The sequence below is a fragment of the Pongo abelii genome, chromosome 10 (genome assembly GCF_028885655.2).
Source record: "Pongo abelii isolate AG06213 chromosome 10, NHGRI_mPonAbe1-v2.0_pri, whole genome shotgun sequence".
Classification (NCBI taxonomy): domain Eukaryota; kingdom Metazoa; phylum Chordata; class Mammalia; order Primates; family Hominidae; genus Pongo; species Pongo abelii.
The window spans coordinates 66008030-66032873 of record NC_071995.2 but is presented as its reverse complement, the minus strand read 5'-3'; the positions used below and the strand labels follow the sequence as shown (position 1 = coordinate 66032873).

Below are 24844 nucleotides of genomic sequence, written 5' to 3'. Positions count from 1 at the left end.
AACCGCATTATTATTATTATTATTATTTTTTTTTGTGGCCAGTGCCTGGTTATGTGTAAGAAACATTTTATTATTGATACATAATAGATGTACATATTTGGAAGGGTACATTTGCTATTTTGATACATTCATATCATGCATAATGATCAAATCAGGATAATCGAGATATTTTATTTTTAAAGGAATGTTGAAGCAGTAGGCAGGAGCTGGATCATGCCTTGCTACAGAGTTTGGACTTGGTGATAAGGCAGTGGGGAGCCATAAGAGTTCTACCTCTGTCCTCACACTCACTTCTTTAAGTGTCTCCCGGACCATTTGCTTTTGAAGTGTGGCTCATCAGCTTACCACTTTCAACTACTGAAGGAATCATATAAAAGTCTTCCTGGCCGAGGTACAAACTGCTTCATTTTTAATGTCTGCACTTATAGTATACCCTGGCCTGATCTCACATCTTTGTCTAGTTTCCAGCCTTTGTCTAGGTTACAGCCTTCTTTAACTCAGTGGTCCCCAACCTTTTTGGCACCAGGGACTGGTTTCCTGGAAGACAGTTTTTCCATGGACTGTGCAGTGGCAGTGGTTTTTGGATGATTCAAGTGCATTACATTTATTGTGTACTTTATTCTATTACTACATTGTAATATATAATGAAATAATTATGCAACTTATAATGTAGAATCAGTAGGAGCCCTGAGCTTGTTTTTTTTTTGTTTTGTTTTCTGTTTATGATGAGTCTCGCTCTGTCACTCAGGCCAGAGTGCAGCGGCACGATCTCGTCTCACTGCAACCTCTGCCTCCCAGATTCAAGCAATTCTCCTGCCTCAGCCTCCCAAGTAGCTGGGATTACAGATGCCTGCCACCATACTTGGCTAATTTTTGTTTTTTTGGTAGAGATGGGGTTTCACCATGTTGGCCAGGCTGGTCTTGAGCTCCTGACCTCAAGTGATCCGCCAGCCTTGGCCTCCCAAAGTTCTGGGATTACAAGCGTGAGCCACTGCGCCCAGCCTCCTGAGCTTGTTTTCCTGCAACTAGATGGTCCCATCTGGGGGTGATGGGAGACAATGACAGATCATCAAGCATTAGATTCTCACTCATCTCCCGAAGCTCATGCCCTTTATATATAAAATACCTATGGGAATTTGGTTAACAAAGGCAGCTAAAATGATGTGAGGACATGAAGTCCAATAGGCAAATATTGGATCAGAACATTATGCCAGAGATGTCCGGAGCTCTCTGGGAGGTGTTGAGAGATGAATGAAGGGTGGGGGATAGGAGCTGACAACCCTTGGAGAGCCAGGTGGAGAGGTAGTGATGATTAACTTTAGTTGCTCTCCCACAAGGCTGGGAGAAATTAATGAGCAACAGAACGAATAAGCAAGTTTACTAAAGTTTAGGCAACTTCAGTGACTTGAATATGCATAATGTACCACTGCTATGACATAGTTGAGTAAAGAGGTATGCAATTAAAAATTCCCCAGGCTTCACTAGATTATGTTAGAAAAGACATTAATTACAGAATATTCAAATCCTGTGGTTAATTGTCTTCATTCCTGAAACAAAGCCCAAAGTCCTTGCAAAGTTGCCTCCCTGCCAGCCTTTTTGGAGGCATCAGGGCATATGCTCAGAGATAAATCTGCTCATGTGGCACCTGTTACCTTCCTGGCATGTATCTCTCAGGTGTCATCTCAGGAGATTGTCCCTCTCCTGCTGGGTGTCACAGATTTGGGGAGCCCGCAGCCAGGCACTGCCACTGAGCCTCACCACTGAGGGGTTTATGAGGCCATCCTGGCTTTAGGGGCTCCAAGTGTCACGTTGACCAAAGCAGTCCACTTTCATCTGTTTTATGAAGGGTCCTGTGTATCTCAATGGAAAAGTATTCAACCTTCTAAAAGATGTTTGAAGACGATTTCACTAGAGCTTCCATGGAGCCAGGACCCTGCTGTGTTTCAGGGAAAAGTGGGCAAGTGTTCATTTTCCAGCTTGATACAGAACTTTGTTGCCTGGGGAGCAAAGTACCGCTGTTCAAACTCCAAGTCTTACAAAATTGCTTATTAAAATAATTCCTGACATTGTGGCTTCTACGTCTTTTCTCCCTAGGTGTCAGGCCTAATCAGTGAAGTAGACTGGAATTAAACACCCTATCTTTTTCTGTCAGAGTTCTCAGTTGTTACCAATTAAAATCTAGTAGTAGCAGAAAATGAATTTATTAAAGAATATAAGATTTCCTAGGAGGCCAGAAAGCAGGCTGGGAGGCTTCCCAGCCAGCATCAATTCTCAGAGTCACAGTAAAGATCTGACCGGGTGGGAATAACTGCTGACTCCACCAGGGACAGACTCCTGCTGGTACTAGCTCGTGGTGTGACCTTAGCCATCCCTCCCTCTAGTAACTGAATTCACCAGCTGCCATTCTCACCAGAGTGGGCTCTAGGTGGCACTTGTTTCTTTGCAACACATGCTTGTGATTAGAAAACTTGCTGAGGTGCACGTGATTGTCTGGGTCTGTGTCACAGACCAGTGTACTGGCTGCAGAGGAGGTGGGGAATTCTCCAAATATAGGAAGTGTGTTCAATTGTGTTGAGAAGTCCAGACGAGTGATAACATGTTCACTTGAACGTCGCTGTCCTCGGGTTCTCTTCCTCTCCTCTATACCTACCCCCAACTACACCCACACCAAAGCCACAGTACCTTTCCTCCTCATCCACTTAAAGCCAAATATTTCACTAGAATTGAATTATTTGAGGCCTGTCACCACCAACTCACCAAACATGCCCAGACATGACTGAACCTCAGCACTGGAAACACTTAGGTTCAAGCTGAAAGTTTCTTAAGTGCTACACATTAGAAACAACCAACCATTCCTAAACTAGTCTGTGAAACCACAGGACACTAGGAAAGGATAGCCCAGATCTAGTAAAGAACACAAACACATTTTCATGACAGTGATAATAGATCTTCGTTTACACCACCACTGATTTGAAAGGCTATACTGTTTGTTTTGTTTCTTCTTTTATTCTTTATTCAATATTCAACTTAACTATTGAGTGGATCTAAGCACTGTTAATATGGCAGTAAATAAAGCCCTGCCCATAAAGTGTTAATATTCTAGAGGGAGATGCAGACTATGAACAAGGACTCAAATGCATACACAGTGTAAGCTCAGACAGTGATAAGTACATTAAGGAAAATAAAGGAGGGTTAAGGAATAGATGGTGATGGGACCGATGCTCATTGATATTGGGTGGTCTGGGAAGGTTCGAGCAGATTTGAATCATGGAACAGTGTGATATGAAGAGATTTGGGATCAGAGGTGCCTGAGTTGAAAACATACCCAGGAGCTAAAGTGAGAGGAAGACGGTCAGAGTGAGTGTGGTGGAAAGAAGCCTGAAGATGAAATGAGACAGATAAATAGGGCCAAAATATGGAGGGTCTTGTGGGCCACCATTAGGAGTTTGGCTTTTCTTCTAAGCATAATTGAAAGCCATTGGATAGTTCTAAGATAAGCAGTGGTGATAGGATTAGACTTACATTTTTTCAAAGTTCTCACTGGCTGCCCTATAAATAGTAGATTATGGGGTTTTAAATTGGAGATGAGGAACCTCTCAGTAGACTTTGCTGTGATCCAGGTAGAGAAACATGTTGGGTTGGACGAGGGTGGGAGCAGTGGAGATGGTGAGATCAGATCAGGTTTGGGATGTATTTTGCAGCCCGGTCTGTTAGGATTTGCTGATGCTTTGCATGTGAAAATGAGGCAGAAAGAATGCAGTATGAACTTCTAGGAAAGCACTTTGTGACCGACTGTATTTTATGGAAATGGCTACAGTATTTTCTGTTAATATCGTTTTCCAGAAACTTGCTACCCCCTCATCAAGAGATGGAGTCTGTGTCCTATCCCCTTGGAACTAAGAGGGCTTTTGTTAGACTTTTAACTATTAAAATATGGCAGAAGTGATACATGTCTTTTCTGAGTCATTAAAACGTGATCCCACTTCTGCCTGATTTCACTGGGACACTCATGCTGTAACCCAGCTACCATGCTGTGAGGAAGCCCAGGTCGCATGGAGAGGGCCAAGTGGAAAGGAACTCAGGCCCCAGCCCTCAGTATCAGCTGTGCTTCCTGCCAACAGTCAAGATTTTCTTGCTAGCTTTTGAGTGAGGTTTATTGGACGTATGCTCTCAGATACATGACTGGATCCTTCTCATTACTTCACTTATTCCAGTCCTTGATTTTTGTCTACAAAATGATTTGAACTATTAGAAAACGTCCCCAAAGCAGGCTATAAATGGCCGTGAGCTCAGTCTCCATTTTGTATGATTCACAGTGCCCTTCTCCCCGTTTTTCCATCAGACAGGACATCTTTCTCTGAACCTGTCGTCCACTCTGTTCTTATTCCTCTGCTGCCCTCTAGAGGCCATTAGCCACATTGCCCCATTTAGATCCTTTATGCTTGGGCGGGAGGAAAAAAAGTTACCACTGATTGACTGGAAGGAACTATTCTAAACACTTCATATATACTTACTCCTTTATTCTTGACAATCCTATAAGGCAGATACTACTATTAGCCTCCTTTTAAAGATGAGACAACAGAGATTAAAAAATTAAGTAATTTGTCTAAGCAAGGTCCTACAATGACAAAGCTGGAATTTGAACAAAGGCAGTCTTGTTCTAGAGTTTATATCTGCATTATCCTCCTTCTCCTTTAGTAGGACAAAGTAGATCTATTGGGCATGCATATGAGACTTGTTTACATCTATAACTTGTAAAAATAAATTTTCTTTTAAACTTAGGTATTTATCTTTTGCCTTGATGATGGCAGCAGGTGCCTAAATGGCCTCCTCAGGCATGAACAGATCCCCCACCAGTTCTGTTCTCCATGCAGTAACCAGAGTGACCTTTTTAAAAAATTGTGAATGAATAAACTAAAGAATACTTTCTCTCATCACCTCTTCTCTATACAGAAAAAAATATAACCAGTCTTACCAAAAAGTTAGATTAGTCAGTTAAGCAAACAGGGTTCAAATATTCTAGCACCCTGAAACCACAATCTAAAATGGTCTTCTAATGTGTGGTTATAACACTTAATATACAGTGTTTGTCTCTTAGTAACTTTAGCTTTATCTTATTCAGCATCACATTATTTATCCTGTAAGGAAGTAAGCATATCTTCTCTGTTTCATAAGAAGATACCTTACTGTACAAAATGGTACTGTGGCCTAAAGTCACCCAATAAATATGGTGCAGGTTTGGAGTTGTTACTTAGAGTAGAATGCAACTCCTAAAATCTAAATAGTTTTCAAAACCTGGATGAGATGTGCAGTGGAACCGTGTAAACACAATCTTTTTTTTTTTTTTTTTTTTTGAGATGGAGTCTCGCTCTTTCGCCCAGGCCGGAGTGCAGTGGTGCTATCTCGGCTCACTGCAAGCTCCGCCTCCCGGGTTCATGCCATTCTCCTGCCTCAGCCTCCTGAGTAGCTGGGACTACAGGCACCCGCCACCGCGCCTGGCTAATTTTTTGTATCTTTAATAGAGACGGGGTTTCGCCGTGTTAGCCAGCATGGTCTCGATCTCCTGACCTCGTGATCTGCCTGCCTCGGCCTCCCAAAGTGCTGGGATTACAGGCAGGAGCCACCACGCCCAGACAACACAATCTTAAACAGAAGCTTAATATGTAAATCACATAAAAGCTGCGCAAGTTGAATAGGAGGCAATAAATGAGGGAGGTAATTGCTTGGGCCTCTAGAAAGACATAGGAAGCATATTTGAGAAATCTCTAGGGCTTGGCTTCAAAAACATTATTGTAAAGCATGTGTGCATCTAAGGTAACAGCGCTATAACTGGTAATAAAGATGGGAAGGAGAGAAGCTGCCAATCCCAAACTGATGGTCAATATTTGTGGATTCCAACATTCCCAGTTCCTTTATTTATCTCTGGACTATCTAGTTTTCTATGGCTCATCAAATAAAAATTAAAATGCCCATATTTACACAAAGCCACCTTCATGCCCTCTTCCAGGAGGAACCAGAGAACTTGGGACTTCCCAGCTACAATTTCCAACCTTGCTCTTCTGGGTTTTCCGTTCCATGTTGAGCACTCAGAGATTTTACTAGGTTTAAGCTTTTTTGCCTGTTGGGTGGGAGTAGGGAGGGGGGTGGAAATGAGGTGACCATTTATTGAGTATTTGCTCTGAGGCAGTGGTAGTGGGGTCGGGGGTTCCTTCCTGGTTATCAGAGCTGTGCACCTGCTCACTTGCCAGATGATATGCAAAAAAGAATCCAAAGAAGCAGCAAGAAAGCCAATAAGTTTTCTTAGATCAAAATGACATATCCCAAAGCTCCTCTCTTTCCAATTATTTTTGATGAGAGCAAAATTATTATACTCAACTCCAGTGTGAATCTACATCACAGGGGGAGATTATTTTAGGTGAAAATTCCCTTATGATTAAATAGATGTTTGTGTGCTCATTTTTGTTGTTTTAAGAAGCCTCCAGGATAATTCTGATGCAAACAGGCCTAAAGCCAGAAAGACTGACATACAGGTTTATTTGATAAATTGAAATTTATTAAATACTATGACCATTATTTTCTGCATTAACCTTATAATATTGGTCACTTGTCTTCCTTTCAAGTTTAAAAACATTTTTTTTTTTAAACAGGCTTGAAACCTGCGGGGAAAACATTGTTGTGACATATCACATATCACAACATATCACATTGGCCCTGAGGATTGAACTGTTTCCAGATCCATCTGGTCTGACAGACATAAGTGATTGATTCTTGCTTGGTCTGTAACACACCCCAAATGAATTCACCTGCTATGCCATTGCCCCCTCTTCGTTTTCTACTATGAGCTTTAAAAACCTGGAGTTATACATCTCATGGCTCTTAGACTAATGCATGGCTTGTTCCTGACTGCCTTCCAGCACTGGAAGAAAAAAGTAATATCTTTGTGACAGCCTGATTACTTCCACCTCTGACAGCTCTTCTCCATTGTGACATCTGCAAAAAAATCATCTGGAAGGGGAAAATACATGTGTTCTGGGATTAAAGACATAACAGGCATGTACTGAATGTGTCAAAAAATTTGAGATGTCGAGGGAGCTGAAGACAAGCCCTCTACATTGTAGATGTAGTACCATGAGGAATTTTCTAAAGAAGTCTTATGAAGCAATTGTTTTCAGTGGTTTACTGCATTTATGAATCTTCAGCCCATCAGTGGAAAATATGATGCTCTGAGAGTCAGCCATGAAGCTGGTCTAGGGTGGGGTGCTAGTTTATCTCGAAAGATAGTTCTTCTCTTTGACGTATAATGCCCTGTTTCTCCCAGCTACTACATTTCACTTCATTTCTCTAGACCACAGGGTTCTAAGACACTTAGTCTAATTTAGAGGCAGTCTTTTGTTAAGAGGCCACTGAAGCATATAAAGTTCAGCCAGTGGGACCCAATTGGGTAGCTTTATAGAGAGAAATCCAGATTTAGTTATCAATGTTAATAGGTAGGTCTTTTCATTAATGTCAGCCAACCAATGTACTACAACACATCATATTGTTTTTTAAAGGACACATCTAATTAGCATCATGATCAGACTATTACATTGAGCAATCAATAGCATGGGTGCAAAGAAAAATTGACATTAAAACCTTTTATAGGCATGCTTTACACTTTCTACAGAACAGAAACTAAACTGTTGTACAATTGGTCACAACTACAGTCCTTGAGATTTTTGCCCATACACATGAATATTGTCAAAAACATGTCTTCTTTGTAGCAGCTAGGTCCTACCTCCACTGTGCTTGGCTGAGTTCAAAAATCTGTTGTAATCTGTAGTTTCCTTGTCATGTTTCCAGCTGTCCTCTCCTGCTAAGCTTTGTCTCGTGGCAGTAATTAAAATCATCTGGCTGGGCACAGTGGCTCATGCCTGTAATCCTAGCACTTTGGGAGGCCAAGGTGGGTGGATCACGAGGTCAGGAGTTTGAGATCAGTCTGGCCAACATAGTGAAACCTCATCCCTACTAAAAATACAAAAAATTAGCCGGGTGTGGTGGTGGGCACCAGCTACTAGGGAGGCTGAGGCAGGAGAATTTTGTGAACCCAGGAGGCAGAGGTTGCAGCGAGCCGAGATCATGCCATTGCACTCCAGCCCGGAGGCAACAGTGCAAGACTCCATCTCAAAACAACAACGACCAAAAAAAAAAAAGAAAAGAAAAAAGCAGTAGCTATTGCTGTAGCTGCTGTTGCTACTGGAACCACCATAGCCACCTTGGTTTCGTGGTTTGGCAAAGTATTGGCCTCCACCACCATAGGGGTCAGAGCTTCTGCCTTCAAAGTTTCCTGCCTTCATGGGTTCAAAATCTGAAGACTGAGTGTTGTACTTGCCAAAATCATTGTATCTTCTACCACTTCTGCAATTGCTTCCACTACCACTGCCAAAGCCACCTCTGCCTCCGTCATTATAGCTGTCACAGAAGCCACTGCCCTGGTTTCTACAACCCTCTCCACCACTTCCATAGCCTCGACTTTCTTCAGAGTACCGGGGCCACCTCCTCCATAACCACTGTCATTACCAAATTCATTATAGTCATCCTCACTGCCACCATATCCACTACTATCACAGCTGCCGCCAAAGCCACCATGACCACTGAAGTTTTCTCCATGACCAAAGTTGTCTATCCCACCAAAACTGCCTCCATGACAGCCACCAAGGTTTCCAGAACCATTTTGGCCTCTTTGGCTGGATGAAGCACTAGCCACCTCTTGCTTTGACAGGGCTTTCCTAACTTCACAGTTGTGGCCATTCCCAATGTGGTATTTCTGAACGACAATCTTATCCATGGAGTCATGGCCATCAAAGGTGACAAAAGCAAAGCCCTTTTTCTTGCCACTGCCTTGGTCAGTCATGGTTTCAATCACTTCAATTTTCCCATGCTGTTCAAAATAATCTCTTTGGTGATGTTCTTCAGTGTCTTCTTTAATGCCACCAACAAATATCTTTTTCACAGCTAAGTGGGCACTTGGTCTCTGAGAATCTTCTCCTGAGACAGCTCTTTGGTTGTACAACTCTTCCATCCCATTGTGTGGCCGTGCATGCATGGAGGCATCTGCCTCCTCCACAGTGGCATTTGTGACAACTCCAAAGGCCCTGGAGCACTTGGTGTTTGGATCTTATTGCTACACAGTTTGTGAGCATTTCCCCATTACTCAAAATGGCTCCTCAGGCTCTCAGCGGTTATTTCAAAGCTCAACCCTCCAATGAGGAGCTTCCACAGCCGTTTAGGCTCTTTAGGAGACAGCGACTTAGACACGACAGCAGTGGGAAGAGAGACTTTAACCATGCTTCCTCAACAGCGTCCCCTAGCAGAAAGGAGAAAGCTAACAAACGTATCTCAACACACCATATTCTAAACTTTGAAAATCGACTCTGTGTTCAATTAAGTTTTCTTCCATCTGGTCAGTAGGTTCCCATGCAGCACAGTCTTGCCATGTTTGTTAGTCACTTGAAAGCTTACCTCAAGCCTGGATGATTGATCCAGAAAGTCCCAACTCATTCAGATGTCCAGGCTTGTGTATTTATGAATCTACTCTTGGTCCTGAACCACCCCATCAGAAGGCGAGGTAGAGGAATGCTATCAGCTGCAGTCAGAAGGCTCACTATAGGGAGGAATCCTAGCTCCAGGGAAACAGACAAATAATGAAGACTCCAAACCGAGAGAAATTGCACTGCGATCTAGACCCTGGACTCCTTAGGTATATGTTAATTTGAAAACATATTTAACATATTCCACCTGCCAGACATCGGAAATGACTAAGATTAATTTTCAAAGGTTTAGAAGAATGACCATGTAACATGGATGGAGAAAAGATACAGCTTCTGTCCTCTCACCTCTGCCTTCCCTCTGAAGGAACTGGTTTGTGGGAAGTTAGAGCCTAGGGCTCTGGAGTTGGGTTGCCAAGTACCTTCCTGCTAAAGGCAGCCTTGATCAGTTCCTCCTTAGGAACTACTGAAGCAGTTCAGTATCTATCTGAACTATCTTTCTGCATCCTACCTTTTTTGCTGAATCTGGCTCAGTGTACCTACCTTAATAATTCATAAAATGGGATTAGTAATCCCTACTTCGAAGAGTCATTGTGAAGATCAGAAATCATTAGGTGTGATAACCAGAAGTATGGCCAGGAACTCAAATTTTCTTCATTTTATGTTGGGTTATCCAGAAGCAGAGCCTAAGTCAGAAACTGAGGACAAGGGACTTATTGAGGAAGTGTTCTTCAGGCCAAACCTATAACAGAAAAAGGGAAGTGACATAGGAAAGGGCAAATTACCAATCGAGGATATCGTCTAATGAAGTCTAGCCTTGGCCTGATCAATAGGGGACTCTGGAGCATAAATAGTACAGCAGAGTTTTCATGATTTGAAGCAGACTGGATTTCCGTGTTCATGAGTCAGCCATTGGCTGTTGGGAAGTAGTGGGGCAGGTGGTGGTTGTGCTGGTGGGAGGGTAATCTCCTTGGCATATCTGGGTGAGGTGGCTTCTGTCAGCCAAGGTTCATTCTCACATACTTTTAACTTCTACTCCTCACTTAAAAACTTTCAACCCTTAAGACTGTGTGCCTGAGGACTTCATCCTCTCCTTAGGACTTCCTACTTTGGCATGTGATTAGAAGGCATCTTTGAGCTCACTTTAGAGGATTGAGCATGTGTGAAACAGAAGCAGTGTGATTCAAGATTCTGGCACAGTATTTGGCATATAGCAGGAACTCTATAGATGCTGGCTCTTTTTAAAAAAATCTCCTGCCCCTAAACCTGTCCTTCATTTTGGAGAATTCCTGACAATGCATTGTCCTTCCAAGTCATGCCAGAGGTGGACAAAATAGAAGAGAATGTAATCAAAGCACCTAGCTCATGGTACAGTACATAATAAATAAGTCTTGGTTACATTTCTTCCTTCCCTTTCATTAGCTTTGTCCTGGGACCATTCATGTATTTTGAACTTTCTTACGGTGCAGAAGAATTTATTTTATCCAGTTAATTATTAGGGACATTAATATTCATAATAATCACCCTAAATATTACATTCAAAATGGATTTGGAGTCATAATCACTTTGGGGGAATACAGTTGTAGAAAATAGCCAAATTTTATCTTGTAAAAATCTTTTATCTCTGGTTCTTTTAAAGCACATGTAATAGGCATTATCACCCAATTTGGTACTTATAAATCTGCACTTTTCCCTACTTTTTTTTGAAATAGCATAAGAGTAAGGAGTTTCTATTGTACCCCTCCACCATTCCTATGCCTCCTGCTCCTGATCTTTGCTTATTGTCAGGAGCAAAGAAAGTGCCCAGTTAATGCTTGTTATCCTGATCAAGCGCAGTAGTGAGCAAGTTAAGACATCCATGAATCAACTGAGAATAACCCCTTAATAAATAAATGAGAAATTTCTTCCAGAATTTTGTGCCAGGAATATAGCAACAACTAGTAATATTTTAAATGCTCATTTTTTTTGTTTCAGTAATTGTACTTTTATGAAAGCATCCTTAAAAAACTGGAACCATGCCAGATGTTCATCAAAAAAATAGTTAAATTGTTGCAGTCAAAATTTATCGTTACATACAAATTCCATTAAACAAGGAGTTAGATATATATAGACTTACTTAAAAAGCCAAGATATAAGAAAAAGCAAATTATAACACACACACACACACACACACAAGCCCAGTTGAAACTTTTTATTTAGTTGTGAGGTAGAAATTAAATTTTGCTTTCTTCTAGATGGATCAACAATCTTAACATCATTTATGAAATAGTCTGAATTTACTCCACTAAATCGAACATGTTAATTTTGCTATATATCCGGTTGCCATAGTTAAATGAATCTTTTTCTGAATGCTATTGATTTGACTCTTCTTTTAGTGACATCATAATTAACTGAACACAGTACCTTTACAGACAGTTTCAAGAGCTGCATAGCAAGTACCCAATTCTACTTTTCTCAATTTTATTTTTTGTAAGTTTCCAGGCAATCTCCCATACCAATTTTTACATTAATGTTACAACTTCAATCTGTTTGAAAAAACCAAAAACATTTGTATGAGACTTAAATTGAATTAAATATTGATTAATTTGGGGGAGGAGTGACCATTTTATAAAAATGTCTTTCTACTTACTTTCTCTCAGTATACTCTTCTTACAGGTTTTCAATACTCCCACTCCTATTTTGGGGTGAATAGGCTATTTCTGTATTTGTTTTCTAACTGGTTATTGCTAGTATAGAGGAAAACTATCAATTTTTATTTATTTTGTATCAAGCCACTTAATGAACTCTTATTTGTTCTGATTATTTTTCTTGTTTAGTGTTTTATTTAGTCTTCATCAGTTTTGGGGGGAAATATTGTGGTTTCTTTTAACTCTGAGTTAGATACAGGAAGGATATAGTAAATGACAAACCCTCTTACAACCAAGTTCAAATTAGTTTCATTCTTATTCTTTATTTTTTTGATTCCGTAAACACCTTTCCAACCTCTAACTGGAGAAAGGAAAGCGATATATAAGCACATGTGTGGCCAGGTCCTCCTGCTCTCACTCTGTCCAGGACAGCATGCCAACACAACTCCTGAACTGGAAATTCCCATGATCAGTAGAGGGGAAAAAGAGCAGCTTGTACGTAAGAACCCACAGGCCAGTGAGTCTTCTTTGTATCCTATCAGGTGGATAGGAGCTGGCTCAGGTAGGTTTATTTCAATTTTACAGGACTGATTTGAGCAGTCAGAATACACCCAGGGGTCAACCTTCCCACTTTCACACTCCTGACTCTCGTTATCATCAGGATTACAGTGACTTGATGGTCGTACATCCCACAGAACATCTTCACAAGACAGTGCTCTCTAAATAGATAGCTCTTGGCAAAAGTAGAGATGCAAATTCATGCAGTGTTGCTGACTCAACAGTTCAGCGAAATAATTTCAAAAGAGGGACCTTGATTTTATTTCTTACGTGTTTTACATAAGCTGAGAGGACAGAGGGAATGTCATTAATGGTTTTTAGCCCAAGGAATAAGCTGGCATGTGGATCTTTCTGTCACCTTTCATGACACTTCTCTTCCCAACTCCTCTACTGAACTTTTTGGTCCTTTGTCCCATCAGCACATCATACCTACCATTTATCATTCTATCCACCCCTTCATATAGATATTAGTGAGCTGTCAAGAATCACCCCCATAACATGCCCCCGCCCCTACTACTACCACCAACAAATTGTGTAGAGGTGGAGGTGTTTTATAAGTACAGATGCTCATCAATCTACAACAGGGTTATGTCCTGTTAAACTCATGGCAAAGTTGAAAAATCATAAGTCAAACCATCGTAAGTCAGAGAGTTTCTTTGTAAAGACAAGGAAAATAGATGATAACATTTTCTGAAGCACTTATCACACACACGACTCACCTCTAGGCTTTTAGTAATTTAGCAATGCTGTTTTTTTTTTTTTAATCCGCTGCCTAGAATTCTGCGGAGTAAATCTCTGCTGAATATGCATGTTTCAATCATTATAGTGTGTTCTTTTCTATAAAAAATTCTGCCTTTGACTCATGATAGCTGTATAACACCTATTTTGTTATTAAGTATTTTGAGCTGATTGACAACAGATAGTTCTCTGTTCTGCTGCCTCAGCAGATCCTGATAGATGGAAATAACCCTTCTTCACTGAAAAATCTCACCGTTTTTGAGCAGATTCTTTAACAACAGTCCGTGGAAGTTCTGATGCCAGTTGGCCCAGTGTATAGGATTACAAATTCGCCCCAATTGGAGAAGATATTTTTCTTAATTACTATACATATATGTTGTCACTTTTAATTTTTTCAATTATAAAAGTAAAAAAACATCATTAAAGACATTTTAAAAAATAAAATCAAGAAGATAAAATTAATGACCACCCAATTATCCAAACACAAACTCTACACTGTACCATCTTTGCATTTACATTGAATATTATCCATCAGAAAAATACTATTTATACCAGCAAAAAAATTATATCTTAATGTTGTTTTATTTTGGATTTCCATTACAACTGAGAATGAATATAGGTTTTGTATGTTTGTTGATTAGTTATATAGTCAAAAACCATAATTATTTTTAATTTCCCTTTGTAGTTAATTTTGTATTTATTTGTATTTCCCCCTTTTTTCTTATGTTTTTTGTCCATTAATACCAGCTCATAATACAATAAAGTTATTAATGTTTTTAGTATTTTCTGTAGCCATTTTCACAATTTGATATTTGCCTTATGATTTTTAGAGTTTAGATATTAAAGTTTTAAATTTGTATATGGCTCAATCTTATTTTTCTCTCTTAAGTCTTTTATCATTTCTAAGCTAAGTGCTTTTGAATCTAGACATTTGATAAGTATTTATTTCACTTTTTTTACTAGTTTCTGTTGTTTAATTTTTAATGTTTACTTCTTTATCTAAAATATATTTTGGCCTATGAAATGAGATGAGGCTCTAAATTAATTTTTCTTTGTAAATTGCTAACTGATCCCTCATAGAGCACTTACTGACTAAACCTTCAGGTTTCTGATTGACCAATGGTATCTCCTTTTTGAAACTATAGTGCTATATGTAATACGTTCTACTTCTGGGCTGCAGATTTTATTTTTAGCCTAGTAACAAATTATTTTTGTTTCAGAGGCTATATAACATGTTGTAATATGTTATATCTGTTAGTATATCGGCAAATTTTAGTATTTGCGCTAGTTTTCATAATTTTCTCATCTCTATTATTTTCTGAATTTACTTTAGAACAATTTTGCCGTGTGTGTGTGTGTGTATCACTGAAATTTTGGCAGGAATTAAGTTGAATATATGAATTGATTTCAGATGAACTGTTATATTTAGAACAGTCAAAGGAGAAATCTTCTAGGCTCTACTAACAGTCATGATGTATGATAGTACTTTCTCAAAGTATACTGAAGGAGTTTAGAAATAGAAAAATGCAAGCAGGTTGATAAAATAGTAAATAATTGGTTAGCACAGCCACATGGACATGTTGGCCAAGTTCCATAGAAAGATCCTGTTTTTAATCATTATTATCACCATCAATTTCATGAACATAAATTGATCCCATCATTTTCACTCACAAAGAACAGGCCAAAATTAATCACTAGCTAGGTGCTTGATATTGAGACTCTCAATATGGCCTATGATATGGTTTGGCTGTGTCCCCACCCAAATCTCAACTTGAATCATATCTCCCAGAATTCTCATGTGTTGTGGACCCAGGGGGAGGAAATTGAATCACGGGAGCTGGTCTTTCTTGTGCTTTTCTTGTGATAGTGAATAAGTCTCATGAGATCTGATGAGTTTATCAGGGGTTTCCACTTTTGCTGCTTCCTCATTTTCTCTTGCCGCCACCATGTAAGAAGTGCCTTTCACTTCCCGCCATGATTCTGAAGCCTTCCCAGCCATGTGGAACTGTAAGTCCAATTAAACCTCCTTTTCTCCCCAGTCCCTGGTATGTCTTTATCGGCAGCATGAAAATGGACTAATACAGCATATAAGTCTTAGCATGATTATATACTTCCAGGCTTTATTCTTTCTGCCTAAAATATTACTCTTTCTGCTTCTCCCCATCATAAATTCCTTTTAGTCCATCAAGATCCAGATCATATATAATTTTCTCTGTTGGTCTCTAATGACCCTGGCAGTTAGTGACCTCCTTCTCTTTAACTCCTAGTGCTTTATTTGTATTTCTCTGATCAGCTTGCCTCTTTGAATTGTAACTACTTGCATATGCTTCTATCCCTCACTAAATCGAAGTCCTTGAGCACAGGGACTTCAGTTTTTCATTGTTATAAATATCCAAATGCTGAGTATCAAGTATAGACTTGAATACATGTTTACCAAATGAATATATAGAGAATAGAAGAAAACAATTCTAGTTCACAGACATTTCCATAGGAAAAACATTGATATAAAAATTCCTAGGAAATGTTTTGTACATTTCAAACATTCTGAAGCCATTTAATAGAACTTTTTGAAACCTCAAAACTCTAAAACTGGTCGTGTGTGTGTGTTGTAGGCAGTAATTTCCTCCTGAGATTTCAAGATGACGTGTGTCAGGTAGTTAATCTATCACTATTGCTTCAGTACAGACGAACATACATAGTTTTCTAAATAATGCTCAGCTGTAGAAACATCATGCTGAAAGCACACAGCAGTGGATAGGTAACTTGGTGAGATGGATGGAAATGCCACTGCCAAGCTGGACTTTCCCAGGTGGAAGGCCTGTGTGCTAAATGGAAACTGCACACTCGACCTGTGAAAAACATTTTCATGTCAGCAGAATTGACTTGAAATGTGGATGAGGTTGACAATTCTTTACATGGTGTTTACTTCCTCCAAAAAAATCTTCCCTGCCTGCCTTCAAAGGGACCTAATACTCTCACTATCATATTGCACTTTCAAGTGTGGCAAAACAAATTAAATCGCTATGAGCTACAACACTCACTTAGGCATGGGTTGGACTTTGTACGTTTTTTGAACCACTCAGTGCAAATGGCCACCCCGCCCCAAGCACATCATCAATCCCTTATGAAAGAGAACTCTCGTGTGCACTCCATATCCACAGCCTTGCCTGTCATCACAGTCTTTGATTCTCAGCTCCCTTGACCTTGTGTGCTTTGGCTTTTTTTTTTTTTCTTCTCAGTTTTTCTGGTTCTCCACTTCCTGGAAGCTTATAAAAGTTGTCTCTGGCCGTTTTAGACAAACATCATTTTCAATAGTTTTAAGCTCTGGGAACCTATTGCTTTGTAGCTCCCAGGAGTTGGTAGAGCTGCTTCTGGCTTGCTCTGGCATGAGTAGGAATTAGATCCTACATAGGATCTCTGATAACATCAGTCAGGAGAACAATGACTGCAGGGGGCTGGTTCAAGGGAGACCAGCTCCTTGTAAAAAGGTTAAATATTGTGTATTTCTGGCATCACAATCAAGTTGGGACCAAGTACATCGCATAAAGGAATGTTGTATTGTTTTAGGATCTTACCATTCAGCATAACATTTTATTTCTGACAATAAAACTGAGGGATGTGTAATAAAATGGTTGCGCAAAATTCCAATGGGCTTCAATGATCAACCTATAACCAAGCAGAGTTCCCCACATCCTTCTGAGAGTCCTCTCTAGCAAAATGTATTTTATCAAAAGACTGTTACCTGTAAAAAAGTAAGTATATATAAAGCAGCTTGTCAGAAATGGTGCACTAAACTATGACAGAGAATAATGAAGTTATTGCAATATTTGAGTAATTATTGGTATGTGAATTATTTATAATTTACTGAATATTTCGACAATATTATTATTTGGTCTTCCTGATTCCAGTCTCACTCCACTAAAATATGTTCTCAATAAAGTAGATCGTTAAAATGCAGTAAAATGATGATATCACTCCTCTGCTCAAAACTCTTCAATGGCTTTCCTATATCTCACTCAAATTAAAAATCAAGGCCTTGCAATGAGGCTGACAGTTCTCTCGGTGGTATTTACCAGTCCCCACCACCCCTCAATTTTCCCTGTTCTCCAGTAGAGAGGCCTAAAATTCACACTGCTAGTATTCATTGTTTGAGTTCAGGGTCATGATGATCAGGAACAAATCCTCTGGGCCACATGATCTCATTTCACTTCCCTGGCTCATTCCAGCCTAGCCACAGTGTCCCCCGTTTTTCCTCCAACACTGCACTCTTGGGGTAAACTCTACTTGGTCTTCTTTTAGATACTGTCACATTCAACTTGCTAAAATTTTGCTAAGAATTTTTCATCTGTGCTCACAAGGGAAATTGGTCCATGGTTTTCATTACTTATGTCTTTGATTTTGGTATCAGAGTAATGCTAGCCTTGTGGAATGAGTTGGGAAGTATTCACTCCTCTTCAGCTTCTTCGAAGAGTTCACATAGAATGAGTATTATATCATGCTTAAGTGTTTGTTAGCATTCACAGATGAAATAATTCAGGCCTAGGATTTACTTCGTGGAAAGTATTTTCATTCATATACTTCTTTATAAATTGAATTTTTAAAAATAAGCTTAATTTTCTTAATAGGTGCAGGGCTATTTAGTGTCTTCTGTTCCTTCCTGAATGCATTATGATAGCTGTATTAGTCAGTTCTCCCATTGCTATAAAGAAATACCTGAGACTGGGTAATTTATAAATAAATTAAAAAATTTTAAAAATAAATAAAATAAATAAAATGTTTAATTGGCTCCCAGTTTGATAGGCTGTACTGGAATTATGGTGCTGGCATCTGCTCAGCTTCTGGGGAGGCCTGAGGAAACAGAATCACGGTGGAAGGCGAAGAGCGAGCAGGCAGATCACATGGCCAGAGCAGCAAGAAAGGATGAAATGGGAGGTGCTACACACTTTTAAACAACCAGATCTCATGAGAACTCACTCACTGTCACAAGAACAGCACTAAAAGGGTGGTACTAAACCACTCATGAAGGACCCACCTCCATGATCCTGTCACCTCCCACCAGGCCCTCCCTCCAACATCGGAGATTACAGTTGAACTTGAGATTTGGATGGGAACGTGGGTCAAAACCATATCGATAGCTCATACTACTCAAGATATGTGTACATTTTCATCAAAGATGTCAAGTTTATTGGCATAAAGTTGTTCATAATATTTCTTTATTTTCCTTTTATTATTGGTCAAATCTGGACTGTCACGTCTCACATTCCTAATATGGGTAGCTTGTGTTTTCTCTTTCTCTTTTTCTGATCTATTTTATGAAAGGTTTATCAGTTTTGATTTTCTCAAGGACAAGTTTTTAATTTTATTGATTTTCTCTGTCATTTTCTATTTTCTATTTCATTGTTTCCCACTCTGATCTTTATCATTTTCTTTCTACTCCTTAGGTCGGGTTTTATTTTCTCTTCTTTTTCTAATTTCTTAAAGCAGAAGCTGAGGTTGTTAATTTTAAACCTTTCTTCTTTTCTGATATGGGTGTTTGAGTTTCATAAATTTAGATGTATCTTACAAATTTCAATAATTTCTGTTTTCAATTTCATTCCATTCATTCTCTTTTGATTTATTCTGTGATTCATGAGGTATTCAGAGGTGTGTTATTTAGTTTCCAAATATTTGAGGATTATCCAGAGATGCTTTCTGTTATTTGTTTTTATTTATTAAATTGGGCTTCGTTTAATTCTGTTGTGATCTGAGGGAACACTTTATATTGTGTGAATTCTTTTAAATTTATTGAGATTTATTTTATGGTCCAGAATATATGATCTTGAACACTATAGACATGTTCTTGCCTCAGGGTTTTTGCATTTATTGTTCCCTCTGACTGGAATAGTCTTTCCCCAAATGTCTACATGGTTTATTCCCTCAATCCCTTTGAGTCTCTATTCAAATGTCATCATCTCTATGAGGACTTTCCTGACCACCAAGTACAAAATGTGCATATGCACTGCACCAGGCCCTCCTCATTCTCCTTCCCTGAATTAGTTCTATTGCACTTATTACCTGTGTGTGTGTGTGTGTGTGTGTGCATGTGTGTGTGTGTGTGTGTGTGTAGTCTTTTACCTACTAGAACATAAATTCCATGAAGGCAGAAATCATTGTCTATTTCACTCATTAATGTACCCTCAACACATAGGACAGTGCCCAGCACATAGTAGGTGCTCTCTAAATATTTTTATATAAATTTGATTTTTAAATCACCTGTGAGAAATAGCTAGGGCTGATTTTATTATCACCATTTTGTCAATAAAGTAACCAGCTAGTGAAATGTAAAATCAAGACTCTGTACACTCTCTGTTTTATAGCATAATTCCTGCCATTTAATGACAGCTGCTTTGTAACCATTTTGTGTCAGGTATTGTGCTAGAATCCAAGGATTACAAGATGAAGCAGCACGGTTCTAGTCTTCATAAAGGTTAGGGAGGACTGGAGCTCAAGCTGCATGGTGGGAGTTGCTAGAGGTAAAACTGAAAAGTAGGAAGGTCTTGTACACCATATTAGATGCCTCAAGTCTATCCACAGAGGAATGAGAAGCCATTGGAGAGCTTAAGACGAGAAGTGGCATGATCAAATTTCTAAATCAGAATTATTTAGATTGCATAAATTATTTTCATTCAATGCATATGTGTTGAGGGTCTATTTTGTTTCAAGGACCCTTCTCAGTGCTACAGGTACAGCAAGAAACAAAAAGCCTCAGGAAGTTTACAACCTAGTGGAGAAGACTAGACAATAATCAAATAAAAATACAATGTAATTTCAAGCAGTTGTAAATGTTTTGAAAGTAAATAAAGGAAGGTAAAGGAGTTGAAAGTCATGAGGTGTGTTTAAAATAGAGTTAGGAAAGCTCTATTAAGAAAGTTACATTTGAGCAGAGACATCAGTGAAATGAAAAGGGGGGAGACACATCCAGAGAGTTCCAGGTGGATGGACAAGGATGAACACATGGAATGGTTGTGACACCAAAGTGAGCTTTGGATGCTTGAAGAAAGTCAAGGCAGCCAAAGTGACTGGAGTTGAGTGAATGATGGGGAAGAGTGATATGTGGTAAGGATGGTGAGGTAGGCAAGGGTAGATGAATGTGGGTTGTAAAATGGAGTTGAGTTTTATTCTAAGCGTAATGAGAAGTCACTAGAGATTGAAAATTAGGGAAGCAATGGTATCTGATTTACTTTCAATGGTATCTGATTGACTCTGGTGGATATGTGACAAATGGACTGTAGCAGTGTAGGAAAGGAACAAGTATAACCATTTAGGAGACTATTACAGTAGAGCAGGCAGAACAAGATGGAAAAACCTGGAGTCCATAGTGGAGGTGGTGGGATATGAAATTGGTAAAACACACGTAACTTCCTAATGGGTTGGATGTGGGGTATGAGGGGAATAGGAATCTTAGATGATTCCTAAAATTTAGCCTAAGCAATTAATCAGTGGTGGTGCCATTTCGTAAAATAGGAAAGATTGTGAGAGGGGTTGTTAGGAACTGAATTGTGCCCTACCCCTAAAATTCCTGTACTGAAGCACTAACCTCTAATGTGACTATATTTGGAGATAGGGCCTTTAAGGAGGTAATTAAGGTTAAATGAGATCATAAGAGTGGGTCTCTAATTCAATATGGTTGATTCCTTATAAGAAGGAAGAGACACCAGAGATATGTGTGTGCAAAGAAAAGGCCATGTGAGGACATAGTGAGAAGGTATCCAAGGAGAGAGATACCAGGAGAAACCACTGCTGGCTCCTTGATCTTGGACTTCCAGCCTCTAGAACTGTGAGAGGATAAAATTCTGCTGTTTAAGTTTCCCAGCCTTATTTTGTTATGGCAACCCTAGCAAACTAAACAGGAGTGAAGAGATAGTTAAAAAAAAAATGAGGAGTATCCTCTTTGACATGTTGAGTTTGAAATACCCATTAGGCTTCCAAGCAGAGACTGAATAGACAGGTGTACATATAATTCTGAGGCTCAGGGGAGATGTTGAGGCTGGAAACATAATGGAAAGTCACAAGATAAGGACAAAATTTGTTATAGGGGAAACACATATTTCCCAATCTTTATGTTTCTATAGGAAACCTCCATCAATGTTACAATTGTGACTTCTCAAGAGTGACTCTTCCTAGGGGAGAAGAATCGTCATAACTGATTGGTCAGCTTGGGAGAAAGAACTCAGCATTAATGGTTCATTCATTTTCTTGTATCTGGAAGGGTATATCTGCCTTCAGAGAATATACATTTTTTAATCCTCCATGCTGTAAGTTTTTCACACACCAATCTGCATTGGAGGAGGCCTGTGGTTGCCCAAATGTTCTTGTGTTTGTGTGGGTTAGTAGGTGTCGCAATCATATTTTCCAATATAAATATTTTAAAAATAAGTAATAAGGGTAACATATTTATCTCTTCTCTTTGATTCCTATCTCTATCTTGCAATTGATTCTAATGTCATGGTTGACTAGATAAAGTCATCTGTTCAGTAGTTATTGATAGAGAACTATCTGCCTGATAAAGTGATAGTGAGAAACAGTTCCTGGCACATAGTAAGTAATGGTAAGCTACTCTTCATAGACAGGAAGAGCTGGATATATGGGAATGAAGCTAGTTAAATGGACTGAGCTGGAAATATAGCAATATTGAGAAATGAAAGCCCAAAAGAGTATATGAGTAACTAGTTGGGAAACTGGAGAATGTGTCTTTATGTGTATGCATGCATGTGAATGCACCAGCACAGTAGCTGTTGTAGTAGTGGAAGGGCAGTTAAACATACAAAGCTTTAATGATGACTATTAAGAAAATAATGTTTGTATCATGGTAATATAAAAGGTGTTGAATTTCTTGTCTCAGTTAGGATTTGGAGCTTTATCAGTTATCTATTTCTCCATAACAAATCCTGATTTAAAACACAAGAATTTATCTTGTCCTAAATTGCTATGCCTTAGCAATTTGGGATGGGCTCAGCAAGTTGGTTCTTTTGCTGGTCTTGCCTGGGGCCACTTATCTGGCTTCAGTCATCTGGCAGCTTAACTGAGGCTGGATGGTCTCACTCAAATGGCTGAAGGTTGGCTCTCCTTGTTGACCAGGTGCGGTCTCTCATTCTCATGGAGGCTGGCCCAGGCTTCCTATCTCACAGCAATGACAGCCTGAAAGCAGAAGCTGAAAGACCTTTTGCTGCTGAGACCCTGAAGTCATATGATGTCCCTTCTGCAGCCTTCTGTTAGTTTTAGGCAAGTCACAGGGCCAAATTAAAGGGAAAAAGAAATGGACTCTATATCTTGATGGGAAGGGGTGACAAAGTTACATGGCAAAGAAACATGTGCACAAGAATCATAAGAATTGTTGTAGCCATCTTTGTAAACTGATGAACAGTAGTCTGATGGCACATTTCTTGTGTTGTTACCATATGCTCACCAAATAGAATCTCAAATGTATAAAAACCTTCCTACCACCAACTATGCCCTGAATAATAATTATACATGTTATGCTATGTGTGTGTCAAAGGTAGGAATAAGTAAAGGTGCAAGTTGACCCAGAGTTTGCACTTTGATGTGGTATTACCTGTGGCCAACTCTCCCTTGATGAGAATATAGGTAGCTGGCCAAGTGGAACAAGTGTTTTTTGTTCAGGATGTTTCTTCTACTCACTTCCACTATATCTACTTTATTCATATTATCTTCAGATCCCAGCAAGGGCATATGAAGATAGAGGCCATGCAGTAGGTTCTATCCAAGAATCCAAAAGCCACATTTTCCTTGGTGTAGAAGTCAAAGATGACCCTGTTCTGTGATGGGCCACAAAATGTTGCAGAGACCTTAGGAAGATTGTTTCTTGATGTTTTTAAAGCAAAACTTTACTTGATTAGCTAGGGCCTCTGATTTTTCAACTCTGTATTCCTTTCAGAATTTGAATTCAAGAAAAAGAATATCTTAACAGGTACATTGAAGCATAGCTCAGGTGTCAGACTGTCTGAGATCATACACTTAATGGCTCTGTGACTATGGAAAAGATAATTAACCTTCCCATGACTCAGTTTCCTCAAGTATAAACTGATGACAACAATGGTATCTACTTCATGCAGTTGTTGTAATAATTAAATCGTTAATACCTGTAAAGCTGTTGAAATAATGCTGAACATACAGTTAGTATTCAAAAGGTCTTAGCTATTATTACTTTTGTTGTTTTATTGCTGTTGATCTTTATATACCACATAAGGCATGATGAAAAATTACAGAAATATAGACAAATATTCCCATTTTTTAAATGCTTGTGGTTAAATTGGGAAAACAAACTATGTATACATAAAATATTTAGGGAGTAGTTAAAAGACCATATTTGAGAAAAAAAATACTTAGACTAATAACTCACATGATTGCTGAGGATGATCAGTATGGGGAAAGATGATCAATAAAGGGATGTGTCACTTAGAAGGAGAATTTTGGGAGAGACACCGAAGAAATGGTATGTGGTGGGAAAATGGCCAGTGTGCAGAACTGCATTCAATTACCCAGCCTCCTGCTCCCCCATGCTTGAACATGTATATGGGGAAGTTGTATATGCTTTTCTATTACTCAGACTTGATTCTTTGAAACACTCCCACCCTACCTTTTAGAGGGTGTGTGTCAAAAGTGCAGTTACTTGTCCCTTTAACATAATACCAGTTAACTCATACTGGGTTGCTGTTTTTGTTATCACTTCAATAGGTGAGTTTTCCACAACATTATCAACTTCTTTTTAAGGGAATATGAGAGTTGATTCAAAGAAAACGTTGTTGGCTCTTCTTGGTGAAGAGCAAGGAATTTCTTAAGCTTTGAACACGTTTTTTACGTCATCCACTCTGCCCAGATTCCCTTCTCTGGTGGAAGTATGTGTGTAAGTCTACAATTGCATTTCTTTGCATGTCTGAAATTTTATGTGGCAGTTTTGCCAACAACTCCAAATTCTTAGCTTAATCCACCTTAGAGGTTGTAAACATTTATTTCCACTTTTAGTCCAGCGACAAAGAACTTTTGGCCCTCTCTCTCAAGATTTTAGTGTATTGGTGTGTTTGCATGTATGTTTTAATATTTAGGTGTACAAGAAACCCAAATGGTTTCCTGTACTGTCGATGTCAAACTGATACCTGTGTTCTCCATTTTAATCCACACTGAACACTATACAAATTACCTTACTAAAGCACAGGCCTGATTATACACTTTCCTTTCAAATACTCTTGATGGCTGCCTATGGCATGTGACATGTGACATTCAACATGTCACATGTCATGATTCATGTGTCATGCTTCATATATCATGATTCAAGACATGATTTATCATGTTTTGATTCTGCATGCTGTAGGCAACATGTGACATGTGACATTCAGGGCC

General features: G+C 39.1%; 1 pseudogene; it reads right to left on the bottom strand.

The window, feature by feature from the left end:
- LOC100446628 (heterogeneous nuclear ribonucleoprotein A1-like) overlaps window positions 1–9324 on the bottom strand; it is a 76126-nt pseudogene extending 66802 nt beyond the window's left edge.
- Window positions 9325–24844: the final 15520 nt, after the last annotated feature.